The sequence below is a fragment of the Schistocerca cancellata genome, chromosome 4, assembly GCF_023864275.1.
Source record: "Schistocerca cancellata isolate TAMUIC-IGC-003103 chromosome 4, iqSchCanc2.1, whole genome shotgun sequence".
Classification (NCBI taxonomy): domain Eukaryota; kingdom Metazoa; phylum Arthropoda; class Insecta; order Orthoptera; family Acrididae; genus Schistocerca; species Schistocerca cancellata.
In genome coordinates this window covers 543,770,183-543,786,068 of record NC_064629.1, presented here as the reverse complement: position 1 = coordinate 543,786,068, position 15,886 = coordinate 543,770,183, and the positions used below count along the sequence as shown (strand labels likewise).

General features: G+C 43.6%; 1 protein-coding gene across 4 annotated transcripts in view; it reads right to left on the bottom strand.

The window, feature by feature from the left end:
• The window catches only part of LOC126183497 (elongation of very long chain fatty acids protein AAEL008004), a 308,167-nt gene extending 293,389 nt beyond the window's left edge, over positions 1-14,778 (bottom strand). For 3 of the 4 annotated variants that reach the window (XM_049925534.1, XM_049925532.1, XM_049925533.1), the window contains exon 1: positions 14,716-14,757. The gene's annotated coding sequence lies outside the window, so the exon portion shown is untranslated. Of the gene's footprint in view, positions 1-14,715 lie in introns of all 4 variants that reach the window. The other variant, XM_049925531.1, reaches the window with a different exon arrangement.
• Positions 14,779-15,886: the final 1,108 nt, after the last annotated feature.

Here is a 15,886-nt window from a genome sequence, read left to right as displayed (position 1 = left end):
TCCAACGCGATTGTGACCGCACGACAGGGACTTAACAGACTTTGAACACGGAATGGCAGCTGGAATTCCATTTCGGAAATCGTTAGAGAATTCAATATTCCGAGGTCCACAGCGTCAAGGGGTGTGTCGAGAACACCAAATTTCAGGCATTACCTCTCGCCCCGACATCGCAGTAGCCAACGGCCTTCCTTAACGACAGAGAGCAGCGGCGTTTGCGTAGACTTGTCAGTGTTAATAGACAAGCAACAATGGGTGAAATAACCGCAGAAATCAATGTGGCATGTTCGACGAAAGTATTCGTTAGGACAGTGCGGCGAAATCTGGCGTTAATGAACTATGGCTGCTGACGACCAACGCGAGTGCCTTCGCTAACAGCACGACTTCGCCTGCAGTGCCTCTCTTGTGACTGTGACCATATCGACTGGACCCTAGACAACTGCAAAACCGTGGTCCCGTCAGATGAGCCCCTATTTCAGTTGGTAAGAGCTGATGGTAGGGTGTGGGTGTGGCGCAGACCCACGAAGCCATAGGCACCGTGCAAGCTGGCGGGGTTCCATAACGATGTGGGCTATGTTTACATGGAATGGCCTGGGTCCTCTGGTCCAACTGAACCAATCATTGACTGCAAATGGTTATGTTCGGCTACTTGGAGACCACATGCAGCCATTCATGGACTTCATGTTCCCAAATAACGATGGTATTCTTATGGATGACGGTGCGCCAGGTTCAAAAAATGGTTCAAATGGCTCTGCGCGCTATGGGACTTAACATCTGAGGTCATCAGTCCCCTAGAACTTAGAACTACTTAAACCTAACTAACCTAAGGACAGCACACAACACCCAGCCATCTCGAGGCAGACAAAATACTGGCCCCGCCGGGAATCGAACCCGGGAACCCGGGCGTGGGAAGCGAGAACGCTACCGCACGACCACGAGATGCGGGCGGTGCGCCATGTCACTGGACCACAGTCGTCGCGATTGGTTTGGAGGACATTCTGGACAGATCGAGCGAATGATCTGGCCACCCATATCATCCGACATGAATCCCATCGAACATTTATGGGGCATAATATGGAGGTCAGTTAATGCTCGGGCTCCTGCACCGACAACACTTTCGCAATTACGGAAGGCTATAGCCGCGGCATGGCTCAGTATTTATGCAGCGGACTTCCAACGACTTGTAGAGTCCACGCCATGTCCTGTTGCTGCACTACTCTGGGCAAAAGGAGGGTCGCCACGCTGTTAGGAGGTATCCCATGACTTTTGTCACCTCAGTGTATTACGCAACATACATACTCGATACGACTGTAAATACACTTATCTGATAAGTAAAAACTGTCTTTACTTTGATTAAAAGGTTTTTCATATACTTCCATTCAAATATAATATCAGTGGCGGGAAATTAAAATATGTCCATAAGTATTACAACACTTGCACGTATATAAAAAATATGTTTTGCTCTACACTGTTTGGCAGACTTACATGCAAAACTTTTTTAAATTAATTTAACAACTAGTTATATATGTATTTTTTTTTAAAAGCAACCCCGCAGATTCAGTGAGGGCCTCCAGCGCCCAGGCCCTTTTTTACAAAGTCGTAGATGCAAAATTAAAAAGTTAGTTACGTTTGACTTCTATTTAGTTTGACGCCCGTGCGTGTCCGGTGTACTTTTGTCCCGTTTGCAACCTCCCCCCCCCCCCCCCAACCCCGTCACCCGTCACCCGTCCACCTCTACCAACCGCCCGCCCTGCCTTGGCAGACCGAAGCCGAAAAGCCGAACCTCGCCTCGTTTGTTGTACATTCCGTCAGTGTAAGGATACATTGTTCACTCTAACCAAACATGACTTCAAACAGCTTACCGCTCTGTGACACTAGCAACTTTGAAACTTTCTAGCTGCCTAACTAAAATTGCTTTCGTGCATATTTGGTTGAACTACATCAGCTACATGATAGAAACAAATAATGTTCTATTTAAAAAATTATAATTCCTTTTGCATCTTTCTAGAAAATAGCTACATAAACTATGTTTATAACTCTGCAGAGAGATGATCGTTTCTTACGTTTATCTATATTTACTTGCATGTGTTGTAATACTTATGAACATTCTTTAATTTCCAGCAACTGATATCACACTTGAATGGAAGTATATGAAAAACCTTTTAATCAAAGTAAGAAAACATTTTTAATTATGAAATAAGTGTATTTCCTTTTCTTATTTTGAAATTTACAGAGAAAAACATCTTATATTAGAGAACTTGCATATAGGTATGAGAACTCCCAATGAAAATTTGTTGACATAGAACATGAACTTGTAAGGTGTTAAGATATAATGCTAATTCCTCCTGTATTTCAAGAAATTTTTGTCTCCTTTGAATGATGGTGCTGGAGGAAACTCCGCACAGCTAAACGGACCGCGAAAAGGACGAATAGGTCAGTACTACGGCAAATGACGCCGCCATGTTGCAAGCTACAACTCGGAGCCCTTTAGCGGCAGAGGGCTGCAATATGTAGACATGAAGGATAAAGAAGTAGAATGTTAATAACGTTTGTTTATTTAAAAAGGGTTAAAAGGTTTTAACACAAAAAATTCAGAGGCATTACTCTTCAGCACGCCCTGGTATATGTATTGCACTGAAAATATTTGCACAACAGTGTAAATTTCGTCGGTATCCGCTGTATGTCTCATTTGAAGACAAAGTTGTGCAGTTCACTTACAGTACTTGCTGTTGACAACAGTAATACCAGCCTTACTCATTGCCTTCAGTACTTCTTGGTTTTGCCTCGTGTTTGTTTTCCCAACAATTTTAGCTGTACATTAACAGTGATACACAAGAGAATGGATAGGTTTCATGACGAAAAGTTGGCCGATATGCACTTCGTGGAAGGGTAAAGTGAATGAAATGTTTAGTATCCCCGTCAGCGGACAATGAGATGGATGCAGATGAACTGGCGTGTATATCGCATAGGGATAGTGCGTAACACAGTCACGGGGGGCGCACGCGAAGTGTGGCATGGACAGAGACACTGAGTCACGTGTTTGTTTACCTGTCAGCGGCGATAGACCTGACCTGGCAGTTCTTTGGTTGACTTCAACCACCTCAGACCTGGCCTTCGCTTCGTGCTGTATCGGCGCGCTAGCCTCGGTCATTTGCGTGGTCGCGTTTCTGTTTATCTTCCTGCTCGTCTCTACACAGCGTTCGGACTCTCTGCTCCCCCGTAGGTTGACTCGCACGTTGTTTCGTTCCCTCTTCCGGGGTTCAGCTCCCGGGCTTTGTTGTCGATCCACTGTCGTCTCGTCTAGTTAGGTTCGTGCCAACAGTGCCGGTTCGCGGCGTCGTCACGTCTTGCACCGATATAAAAGAAAGGAAAAGGGTCGCGACGAAGCGGTGCTGATCTGTCAACTAGCGTCGACTACCACATCACCATTTGTACACTGGCGTCGGTGTTTTGCCTTACGTTTTAGTGACTGCATTCTACACTCTTTTTCACTGTTGTGATGGCATTGTCACAGAAACAAAGGTAACTGGGGTAACTAAAACAAATAGACCGTAATCACACTATTATTCTGTATCGAGCCACCGAAGATCACGGGCCCTCTATACCAAAACACTCCGAATTTATACCTGAACAACCACGAAAATGTTATCGGAGTTCGGGTGCACCCTGCAGACAGTACAGCTGAGTAGTTGACATAATCGTCCTGGTTCCGTTGCCCGCCCGAAACGTATGTTTCCCCTCCCAGACTGGGGATGAACATTCGGCGATACGGAATTTGGTAAGACTGAGCAGAAAGGTTGCCAACTATCTCGCAAGAAACCAATGAAATCGTTAAGTAGTAAAAGTCTGCTCGGTCCCATATTGCATCGCCGGACACAGTGGCTCGGTCCTTTCCAGAATGGCAGGTGCATGTTTTGTTTCTGGTCGGCAGCCAGTGTCAGCTGGTACCATGCCTCGCCTCCGAGTTTCCCTCGCCGCAGCTACGGCTCGTGGCTTTCACCGCTGCAAACAGCAATCTCGGCCGCCTGCTCCCACCTCGACCTTAACCTCGGCCCACAACGGCGGCCGTGGCAATTACCACCTCCTTAGCACCACTACCCGGAAAATAAACAAAACGACTGGTGATTATTCTCGTCGTTTCTGGTATAAGATCGCCACCGATGACGACAAATAAAGATCCAAACTGGGCAGTGTAACTGCTACATTTATTTCTTTCTAGTCTCGTCGCATCACAGTGCGGTATATAGGGTGCATCATAAATGAAAATATTATTTCATGTGTTATATAAATGAGTGGTGTTTGTTCTTTCGGACATGTCCGGAATAAGACATCACGTGGAATCCACAGCTGTGATACATATTTTGGAAGTTGATGGTGGAGGGTGGAGAAAGTAAAGGAAACGGAGAGAACTGATGACATCTGCTGCATCGGACAATTCCGAAAGAACATGCGCCACGCATTCATACAATTGATTCGCCTTGATGGGCAGTGAATCGTCAATCTTCAGTGCGGACGCACAATATCGTTCGACCTCCAGCTGGGTCGAGTATGGTGGACACGGACGGGGGGGGGGGGACTGCAGAGAGGTGACGCTAGGTGAGATTGTGGGTCGGCCGGGGAGCGGAGCGTGCCGAGGTAGTCGGCGCATTTGCGATGAACACTGTGTATGGATGGCGCAGTGGTTCACGCAACTGCCTACTAAACAGGGAATCCTGGGTTCGAGTCCCGGTCCGGCACACATTTCCACTCGTCGCCGCCGATTCCGCATGAAATCTCGATGCAGCTGATATCAGTTCCTTTCCTTCCTCCCATTTCTTTCTTTCTTTCTTTTGCTACTGCCTTTATCCCGCATTGTGCGCAGGTTCGGCAGGGTTAAGTACGGATTTGGCATGGTTAAGTTTAAGGGGTGGCCGGATGCCCTTCCTGCCGCTACCCCATACCCCCCGGGACGGAATTAGTGTACCCCAGCTGTCTGCCTCTAGTGTAAATCGTGAAATAGTGTGACTGTGTTTCAAATGGCTGCGAGTCGCGTAACTCAGGCGGGCCGTGGGGACCAGCCCTGTATTTACCTAGTAGGATGTGGAAAACCGCCTAAAAACCACATCCAGGCTCGCCAGCACAGCGGCCGTCGTCGTTAATCCGCCGGGCGGATTCGATCCGGGGCCGGCGCGCCTACCCGAGTTCAGGAAGCAGCGCGTTAGCGCTCTCGGCTACCTTGGCGGGTTCTCCCCTCTCAACCTTCAATTTACATAATATGAAAATATTATTTTATATATGTTCTACAATTCCTATTATGTAGTAGACGGGACTTAGTAGGTCAAGTTTTGATTAGGAATCCATGTCTGGAAATGTAACGTCTGAATATAAAATACGTTTGAAGACTTGATCACTTTAAAATCTCCCACTTCACGGTACACTCACAGAGAAGAGGGTGCCGTCGTCTGTCTCTGTGTAATTGACATCACAAACAATATTCATCCTACAAAAACACCGGCTGCGAGAAACTGGTACGTTCGCAACAGAAGGATTGACTGTGGTGCTCCACGGACGCACCACATTCTCGACTGTAAAGGAGACGTTCTCCAACTCTAACGAAAAAAAAACGCAGATTTTGAGACGTTGTGCAACAGAGATATACCTATTTTTTACCAATACAGATACTGTTGTCGCATTTTTAAAATGCGCAGAAAAGCGTTAAAATTACTTTTTAAGAAGTCTAAATTTCAAAGACAACCCCGCTGTACCCTCCCCCATCCCCCCCACAGGAATATGTATATTGCAATTTCATTTTTGCAATATGTAAATGGAGTCAGCCTAAATAAATATTGCTCACGTTTTTTCATGCGACGCTTGACATCAACGGTAAGCGTCGGTGTGTTTCTCGTAGCAAACAATGGTATCTAAAGCGGAGTTTTGGATGTCCATCCGATAGAGCGGTTCCAGATTAGTGTAGTGCGTATAATCGATATGTATTAACAGCCGCTCAGTCGCTGCTGGGGCATTGATTATTCTCCGTTTCTTACTGCTCCTATTCATACATAAACGAATATGGCACTAGACTAATATAGTACCGTTCTATCAAGTGAGCAAGTAAAATCCAGCTTCAAAAATCATTTTGTGTGTAACGGGAGATAAACCGACGCTTTCCGTCGACACTAGGTGCCCGTGAAAGAGGTAATAAGCAGTGCTTGTTTGGGGTGATTACAGTTACACATTGCAAAAACGAATTTGCAAATACCCCCGAAGCATCAAAAAATGAGCCTGACGACTCTTGGGAGAGACACGCTGTTTCAGGAGGAATGCTCAATATTCATGGATATGGCAGGAACGATCATTCGAAGCAAGAACGTCTTATAAACATGTAATCTAAAATGCATTCCTTAAGAGCTATGAGCACTTCGTCTTTGATGCTGTGAAACAAGTCTACTGTAGTGCAATCTATTTGTTTTCTATATTTTGGGAGGAGTTAGTATGGACTAAATAGAGGGCTATGAGCACTTGTTCAGCAGAGTAGATGTTTCACAGCAGCGAAGATGAAAATGGCTCATAGTTCTTAAGATATGCATTTTAGAGCCCATGTTTAATAGACTCTTTGGTTCGACACCGTTTATATGCTTCTTTCTTAGCACGTATGAAAGACGTTTACCGATCACATTCATGTAATAAGATAATTAGACATTCCCCTAAAATGGGTGTGTGGTGAGGTTTAACATCCAAGTCATTGGCCATTCCTTTTTGTTGAAAAATCATTAGCAGTCAACATCTATCCCGATATGTTAGAACAGTTTTCAGAACCGCAGCTGAGCGACTTAGAGCCTGACATCAGTAAGAGAGTGCAGTAAATTGTAACGTGTTACGAATGATAATAGTTATAGAGACTTGACATGATTTCGAGTGGAAATATATTTGCGGCACTAATTAGTGTTCTAATATTTTTCATGCATTCTATTGTCCCATTTGTCTTTTTAATGATTACTGCTTTCGTTTTAATTTCGAACATCTTCAGGTCCATTGTAGTTGCAGAGCAGCTCGTCAGTTTTATGTGGTGTGCACAGCCTCCATGAGTCACGCCATCCACTTTTGAAGCCTGCGCACTGCAAACAAACACATTGCCGGATTGCTTTTTAACTACAATGGATCTGAATATGATCGAAATTAGAACGAAACAGGTAATAACTAAAAAGACAACTGAGACAACAAACTAAAGCAAAAATGTTACTGCTATAGTAGTATTGTATTTCTTGTTCAAGAATGCCGTGGGTGAAATTTCAGGGGTACACTTACAACCCTGTCAGTTGTTGCTGTTAACTATGGTACACCCTGCATGTTGTCTCTCTATACTCTGAATGGACGATGGAAAGGGCGAATTTCAGGAAAATGTATTGTGAATGAGGCTGCTCTGATAGATTTGAGCGTAATACATTCGAAATAATGACACAGGTGACATTTACGTCTTGCCTTTTGACAGTATTTGAGGGTTGGAATTTGACATTAAACTAATCATAGCGTGTATATAAACAGGACCTCCACGGCCTAGCAGCCAGTCGTAGACACACCTCAGATGATGTTGCCCGCAGCTGGCAACGAAACGTCAGGGAGAAGTATTTCTGCTATTGGACCACGGCCTCTTAGCCCGGAAGTTTTAATTACTGATTGACATTAAACTGTTCAGTGACGCGTATTACATACGTTGAAACTGTAATTCTGTCCGTATCTTACAATTCAAAGGTAGTAACGTAAAAGCAGATTTAATCTTACATGTTTTTGAGACGAAATGGACGTCGTCAAAATCATGATGGATTGTAATTACATATATCTACTTACGTGAATTTTGTGGTCTGATGATAATATTGGAAGTCTAAATTGGTAGAACAACAAAGAGATTCACCTATAATCTGACGACGTGTATCCAACATGATCTTCGTAAAATAAGTCACAAAAATAGCGAACCGTCAATCGAAAATACAGGCTAAATTTCTTTTTAAGGATCACTTTTACTGACGTGCATTTAAATACACTGTGGGTACCCATAAACAAAGATGTTTCAGTGATACTGATAAAAACCTTCAGGGACAATTTGAAATTGGGAACTATGGTCCAGAAACGAATGAACGCAAATGTAACAACGAAGTGCGAATTTAGCACTAGTAATGTGAGAAAGTTTATAGGAACAGTTCCCCAGCCCTGTACCAAACAGAAGGCGCACATCAAATACAGGAATCTAGAAAAATTTTAAGAATAAACACAATACTTTGTATGAGCAGACACCGATTCTAGACCAGACTTCACGCAACTGGAACTCAATCATTAACAGGCTGTGCAAATTGGAATGTGTGCAACAACATTAACAGAAATGTAGCATTCCCGTTGAGCACTCTACATCTAAATCCACACTCTACAAACCGATGTGTGAAGTGCATGACGGGGGATAATTCCCATTGTATCAGTTGCTAGATTTCTTCCCGTTTACTGCTTAAACTCCTCTTTTCGCCATTCGATCCCCAGGGCATCGAAACACAGGGGGTTGTAGTATATTTCAAGATTCGTCACTTAAAGCAGGTTCTAGAATTTTTCTAACTACGTTTTCACGAGATAGTTGCTCATGTCTTCAAGCGTTTTCCTGTTTTTTCATCTTCTCCATGACTCTCTCCAACGCTTAAAAAAAACTTGCGATCATCTGTGCTGCCTTTTTATGTATACGTTAAATATACCCTGTTTATTCTATTTGGTACTGGTCCTACACACTTCAGCAATATTCTAGGATGGGTCGCACGAGTGTTCAGTGAGCAATCTTCTTTGTGGACTGATTGTATTTCTCTGGAATTCTACGAATGAATCAATGTCTGTCACCTGTTTTACGTACGACTGAGTCTACGTAGCGTTCCATTTCATATCCCTACAAGTTATTACACCCAGGTATAGGTATGAGCTGCCCGATTCCAATTGTGACTCCCTTATATTGTACTAGTAGGCTACTACGGTTTATAGCATTGTGAAGTGTAAAATTTTATATTTCAGAACACTTAATGCAAGCTGCTGTCCTTTGCACCACTTTGAAATGTTATCAAGGTCCTACTGTATATCTGTGTAGCCTTTTTTAGCTATTATTGCATTACAAACAACGACATCGTCTGCGGAAAGTCTGAGGTTTCTACTTATGCAGTGCGTGTAAGAGGACGCTTGACACCGAGAACTGCATAACAGTAAGTTCTGTATCATACGTCATGATGGATACAAAGGCGCTTGCGCGCGAAATTTCATCGCTGGTGCCAACGTAATTTCCGTTCGCAGTGGCCACTACTACCAACTGTTACACCTTTTTGATTCCGTTACTTCTCCGAGAAGCAGTTGCTTTGCTGACGACGGAAATGGTCGTTATTGCCGAAAGCTAGGATGCTGATAGTGTCTTAACGCGACAAGTGCACTGAGAAATAATTATACAACGAATGAGAGCTGAATTTTAAACGAAAAAGGGATTTCAAATTCACTGTCGATCTGCTGACGATGATAAAAGTTAAAGTAGACACATTTTTTAATGATTTTATTTATCTGCACAACTTACACAAGCCGTTACATTTACATCTGGATCACTAAACAGCTAACACCGGGTACGGTCAGTTGCAGGCTGTTTATTTAACGGCTGCAGGGGCAACAAAAATTTGATTTTCAATATTTCATAATGTTCGTGATCAAATTTAAAATTTTAAAATGATGCCATAACTTTCTTATTAAGAGCTATAATATTTATCCTGAAGGGTAACGCAACAAGGCAAGTATTACTGTTAGAAACTGTGTACGTGCCTTGAGGCGGGGTAACCAACGCCGCTCAAATTACCCAGACTGCAATCATCCAGGATTTTAGAATTTGAGCACTTAGCGACTTGCGACATATCTTACACATAATTTCAAACTTTTAAGGAATTTTTCCTCACTGAACCCCCTTCCCCCTGGCCCCAAGAAAATGATGAAAGGAGACCAGTTTATGCCTTACTACATTTTCAGCGTTCATACAGTAAAACTGCAGCATCACCTGCAAAATCATATCATATTATATTTCTGGATATGTGACGATTTATATGTAGGAGTTCGATCCCTTAAAGAACCCGGGTAGGGGGAGGGGGCGGGAGAGTTTACTGGTTTGTTCTACACAGCGTCTTCCCAGCTTCTAAACACTCAAGACGAAGTCGCACAAAGTACTATCGTACTCGTTCCAACAACTCATGTGTCGTACGAACAGTGGTCGTGGTTTGCCTACTCTGCAATGTATAGGATTTCATCTAACAAACGATGATTCGTAGATTACCGTATTCCACTGGCAGAGTTATGTCACAGCTGGTTTGACTTCGTAATTTTCCATTGATTTGTTCCCAGACTACTGTTCTTGATCTCAAACTGATACATCTACTCCTCTCTATCATCCGTAGAACGTTTTGTTATCACCGAATCACCCTGTGTATGGAGAACTTTCTGTTTGTTTCTAAGAAAATGACTTTGATGGAAAACGACATATAAACGGTGAGGGTGCTAAGTGACGTATACCTACTTACAGGTTGGTTGGTTCGCTGGCTGGTTGATTTGGGGGAGGAGGCCAAACAACAAGGTCATCGGTCCTATCGGGTGAGGGAAGGACGGAGAAGGAAGTCGGCCGTGCCCTTTCAAAGGAACCATTGCGGAATTTGCCTGAAGCGATTTAGGGAAATCACAGAAAATCTACATGAGGATTGCTAGACACGGGTATGAACCGTCGTCCTCCCGAATGCGAGCCCAGTGTGCTAACCACTGCGCCACCTCGCTCGGTGCACCTACTTATGGGACTCACGCTATAGTTCATCTTCGTGGACAAACGGAGATAGGTCTCCCTTCTAAAATACAGTCCTTTATTGAATCTGGAGAATTCAAGGTACTCCAAGGGAGAATTTAACGTACCCCAACAAGGAAAGCATACACTCAACGGGTCACTGATTCTGGTCATCTTTTGCACGAATGTAGTACATAATTACGTGTGATAAATGATGCTATTGTACGACACGGTTCTCCAGCGTTTTCGAGAACAGAAGTTTAATGTTTTAAAAGTTTGTCTAATGACATACGTACGGGCCTGCTGTCGACAAGCGGTGATAACGCACTATAACAAAGATACCCCTCCTCTGTCAAATATCCACGGTCGTCATGGACACAAGTCTGCAGAAACACTGACGAGTCGGTGTTGGCTACAAAAGTCTGAGCCGTTTGGGGTGATGCAGTCTCAGAAACACTATCAATACCCGAAAGGAAATTTAAACTAAAACTGATAACGAATAGTGTTTGTAATTCCTGCAATTAGATAGCAGACATTGCCCACTACTTTCTTTGTGACGAATATACACGCATTTGGAGTTGAACAAGGGACGAGTTGGCACTGATAACAAGGACGACTCCTCAAGAGATTGATATCACGACCCTGCTGCGACGAGACTGGAAATTCTTGTCTGCTGCTAAGTGCCACAGCTACATTTGGTTGCTCGGACAGTGCGTCTACTTCACGCTGAAGACAATACATCATTGTGTACTGGACTACCACCTTCCGCAACACTGGATAATGAAAGGGCAATTTCATAAGAGATATATTGTAACTTTTCAAAACTATCTGTGAATGGCACTAGCAGACGACTGGTCTAGATTACTTATTAAATGTCCTGCAACAGCTGAAGACCCGTAAATAAGGAATATATTTTATCTACGTCATGTGTTCTTCCTTTATTTAGATCTTACGTACGGCCCTAAATTACCTTACTTTGGTACTCAGGTATGTAATTTATCCTTGCATCCATCTATCCAATGATGATGGAGAGGACGTCTTGCAAAACATGGCAGTGTGTGCTTTCTTTAATGTTTTTCTTTAAAAAACGGCAAACTCAGCCGAAATAGAAACAAAGCGACGAGCTAAAGAGACAGACTAGAAGTCTGCCCTTACTGCGTTCAAATCACGCCATTATCTTTTTTTTCCTAAGATTCCACGTAACACTTGTTTCCTTCGGAAAGGAACAATAATAATAGTTATCACTGTGCTACATTAATGGCGAAGTATAATCGAGGTGTAACAAGGAATCGTGATGAAATAAACATTCATTTATTGGCACATTCACGCGCCTGTCACAAATACAGTGTACGCTATTTAAAGCAGGTACAACTCCGTATGATTTCTCTGTTATACGCGCAAATGTAAATTTTCTCACGATTCCTTATTATAATGTGCTCTGTGTATGTGCGTATCGCAGTGAAGTCATACCGGGCAGTAGCAGTGCTGAATAATGTACACTGTATTTGCGATACACGCGTGACTGTATCGGTAAGTAAATGTCCATTTCATCAGCATTCCTTAGTGTTAGAATGAAATGTATACTGTATTTTACGATTCCTAATTATGCCTCGCCAAAAGTGTACTATGACGATCAGTAATGTGTTTGTTGTTGTTGTTCCTTTCCGAACAAACGTGATTCGATGTTTGGTGGAAGATTAGAAAAAATCACGGCACTCGATCGCAGTACGGGCAGACTTACAATCTGCTGCATTAGCTGGATGGCTGGCGCTCTCGTATGGCATTCAACAGGTTCGTAAAACTTTGATCGTCGGTTTCTCGAAAACGCTTCAAAAGCACATCGTACTAGACCAGTATTTGTTACATCTAGGTATGCACTACAACAGAGTACAAGATGAGCAAATTCGGTGAGCCGTTGGATGCACGCTCGCATTGTTAGTAACTATCACAGTTACTAACAATGCGAGCGTGCATCCAACGTGTTCCGCGCGATCGTAATGCCGGATAAGGCGAGCGAAATGGCGATGCCCAGACTCTTTCGGAGCAGAGGGGTTTAATCCTCGTCCAGATGTCCAGATTTAGATTTTAGGATATTTGTTGTGAACGCTGTGATGATTCCTTCGACACTGCAACGACTGGTTTCGTACCCACTTGTGTAATCAGTGTCTGGCGACATGGACAACCAAAGGACGTTAAACTTTAAGCTTCCTTGTTCATGTTCATGCAGAACATAGCTTTTGGGAGGGTATTTTCGGATACTGCAGGACCTGTACTGTGCACGCTGCAGAAATGACGGAGTCGAACCTAACAAGGTTATTTTACTGACGTCTAATTCAGTACTGCTGATTTCTGAAAACTGCAGCATTTTAAACTCGTGGCATTTGTGAAGGCTCTGTGTTTAACTGAAGTGATATAACGTAAAGCTGTCCTCAGCTGTAAGGTTGGTTGAACAACACAGTGCTTTACTAGCCGTGGTCCTGTTGGAGGTGGCATGTTGTTGCTGTCCGCAGACCTTTAATTTTTCTTACACAGCCATTTAAAAGGCGAGTAGTCAGTTTTCAAATTAACAAATCGCTTCTAGAGGTGGATGTGCCTAAAAATTGGAATGGTAGTCTGACATGGACCCAATCAGCAAAAACCCTATTACGCCGGTAGTCTCGTTACAACTTCGAATATTTGGTACCTGAGGATCTATTCTTCGAAAACAGCTCTGAGGAGAGGATGTGGCAACCTGGACCCCTTCTGATCTGTTAGTGAAGTAAGCAGAAATGACTTATTTTGATCTGTTCGTAACATCAAGCAGCGAATTTGTGTTCACTAAGACAGAAATATCATTCCGACGATTTATCCGATTAATAAATAGTGCTGCTGTTTCTTCCGAAATAGCAGATCTATCCAGTAGGTTAAAGCACGCTGGCTGTTTGACAGGAGACAGGCGGCGCGAAGTCACAGCTGTTTGAAAAGACAGTTTTGCGCGCGCGTCTTTCTAGCCAGGAGTGCAAAGCACAGATATCCTTCGGAAAGCAGTCGCTGATTTGATTCAGTTATTTCTCTATAATTGTGCTGAAAAGCAACGACCTTACGACAGCTAAATAAAATTGAAACTACTCTGGAAATTGTTCAATCAGTTACAACTAAAGTTTCTCAGTACAAAATCATAACGTCAGTGGTACAGACACCAACAACGCTATCGCAATTCCGCAGAATCGGTATGGACCAGGAGTCCCACATTTTCGTCTGATGTCATAGGGTTCACATTACTTTGACAATACGTGAACTGGCATAAAGTTTTGTGTTAAACGTAGATTATATCTACTAAAATATTTGCTTCCATAATGCTCTGCACTGAACTCTAACTTAATGACGAGCTGAATAGTATAGTACACTCACTACCCCAAATTACTGGACTCCTGCCGAAGACATTCAGAAAATGTCATTCATGATTCAGGAGCCACTTTAAAGTACAAGTCGAAAGTCGCAATTTTTCTGGTCTGAACAAACCTAATCCACAGAATTCGCAGATTTTTATTTTCTTTCATTGTTATCTCGGAAAATGAGATCTCTCCGATATCAGTGCAAAATTTATTGAGGTATTACACACAGCCGAGGATCGTGAAAGGATCTGTTTCGTGTCAGTTTGCGTAGGGATGCGCTGGAAAATCTGCGACTGCAAGTCCAGCAGCCACAACTCTTTATCCTGGTTTATGGTATAGTTGGAGAGAAATTCATCCGCCTCCTAGTTACACCTGCGAAATCCCTGGCTGCACTGGAGAACCACGAACTGTCAGATCACGCAAACACAGCATATCGGTCGAGACCAAACTGGCTTACTTCCCAGAAAAGCGACGAACTGGAAGAGATGCCGTAACGGAAAGAAGGCACTGGCAGCAGAAGGGAGCGGCGAGCAGACCGCTACGTACCTCGGAGCTGTAGCACCTCACTCGTCAACGTCGGCGTCGCAGGACAGACTGCGCTGCTGAGGGCCGCTCCGCAAGGGTAACTGCGAGCGACGGCCTTGACGCCAGCGCCTCTGCCGGCCGAGAGCCCCACTACGCCACCTGCCCTTCCTCACTGTGGGCTGCGGAGCGCCGGTTCTGCCCAGCCGCCCGTGGAAATCTCCTCGCTCGCCTTGATTAATTCACGTACGATGGCTCTTACCTTTCGTAGATGCATCCCACAGTTATCCGTATACTTTATCCGCCGTAGGAAGAAAAATTAGGAAAATCCTCCATTTTTTCCCCTCTGTTCTGCATCTACAAAAATATTACGCAAATCACCATGAAGAGCATAGCAGAGAGTACTTAGAATGGTACCCCATGTTAGGGTTTTTCCCATTCCAGTTGCTCACGGAGCACGGGAAGAATGACTGTTTATTGCGTCTGTGCTTGACAAACTGGTGTAACCCCGTCTTCAAAGGCCCCTATAGGAGGGGAGTATGAATAAAAAAAGAATATTTTTCGGAGAAGATTCTCAGAACAAAAGAACATTCTCTGAGAAGGTTCTCAGTTTCGCATGAAAAAAAAAATTCGAAGCATATTCTCCGACAAGGGTGTTCCTTCTCGCTACCTCCCCTCCATCTTCAGAAGGTTCTCAGTTTGTGTCATCTGCCGTGTCCGGCACAGAACAAACGCGTAATGTTACATTTCATCCAACTCGCTCAAACAGGCAAAGTATCCAGTGTACAAATATGGAACTGGTAGCAGTGTGTTCTGGAAGAGTTGCACTACGTTTCGATTTTACTTTTATGTGCGGCGACAAGTTATAAATACTATTACGAGCAGTTTACGAAAATGCATTTTCTTGCGATGTTACCGACATCTCGACTTGCGGGAAACTTTTCTGTTATTGAAGTTAGGTGACCACATTATCCGAACGAAATCTTAAGATTACATGACCTTTTCATCTACTCCAAACCGGAACTCTGTGAGTTTTCTAACACAAGCTAATTTTGCTTAAATACTAAGTATATTTGTCCGCTCGCACGTCAAGTGCGTAAGGTGGTTGCTCCTGCTGTTCGTTACGACAAACAGATCGTTAGGTTTGTAATAAATCACGTATTAATTTTTCTGATCCGCCAACTTATTTCTAAGA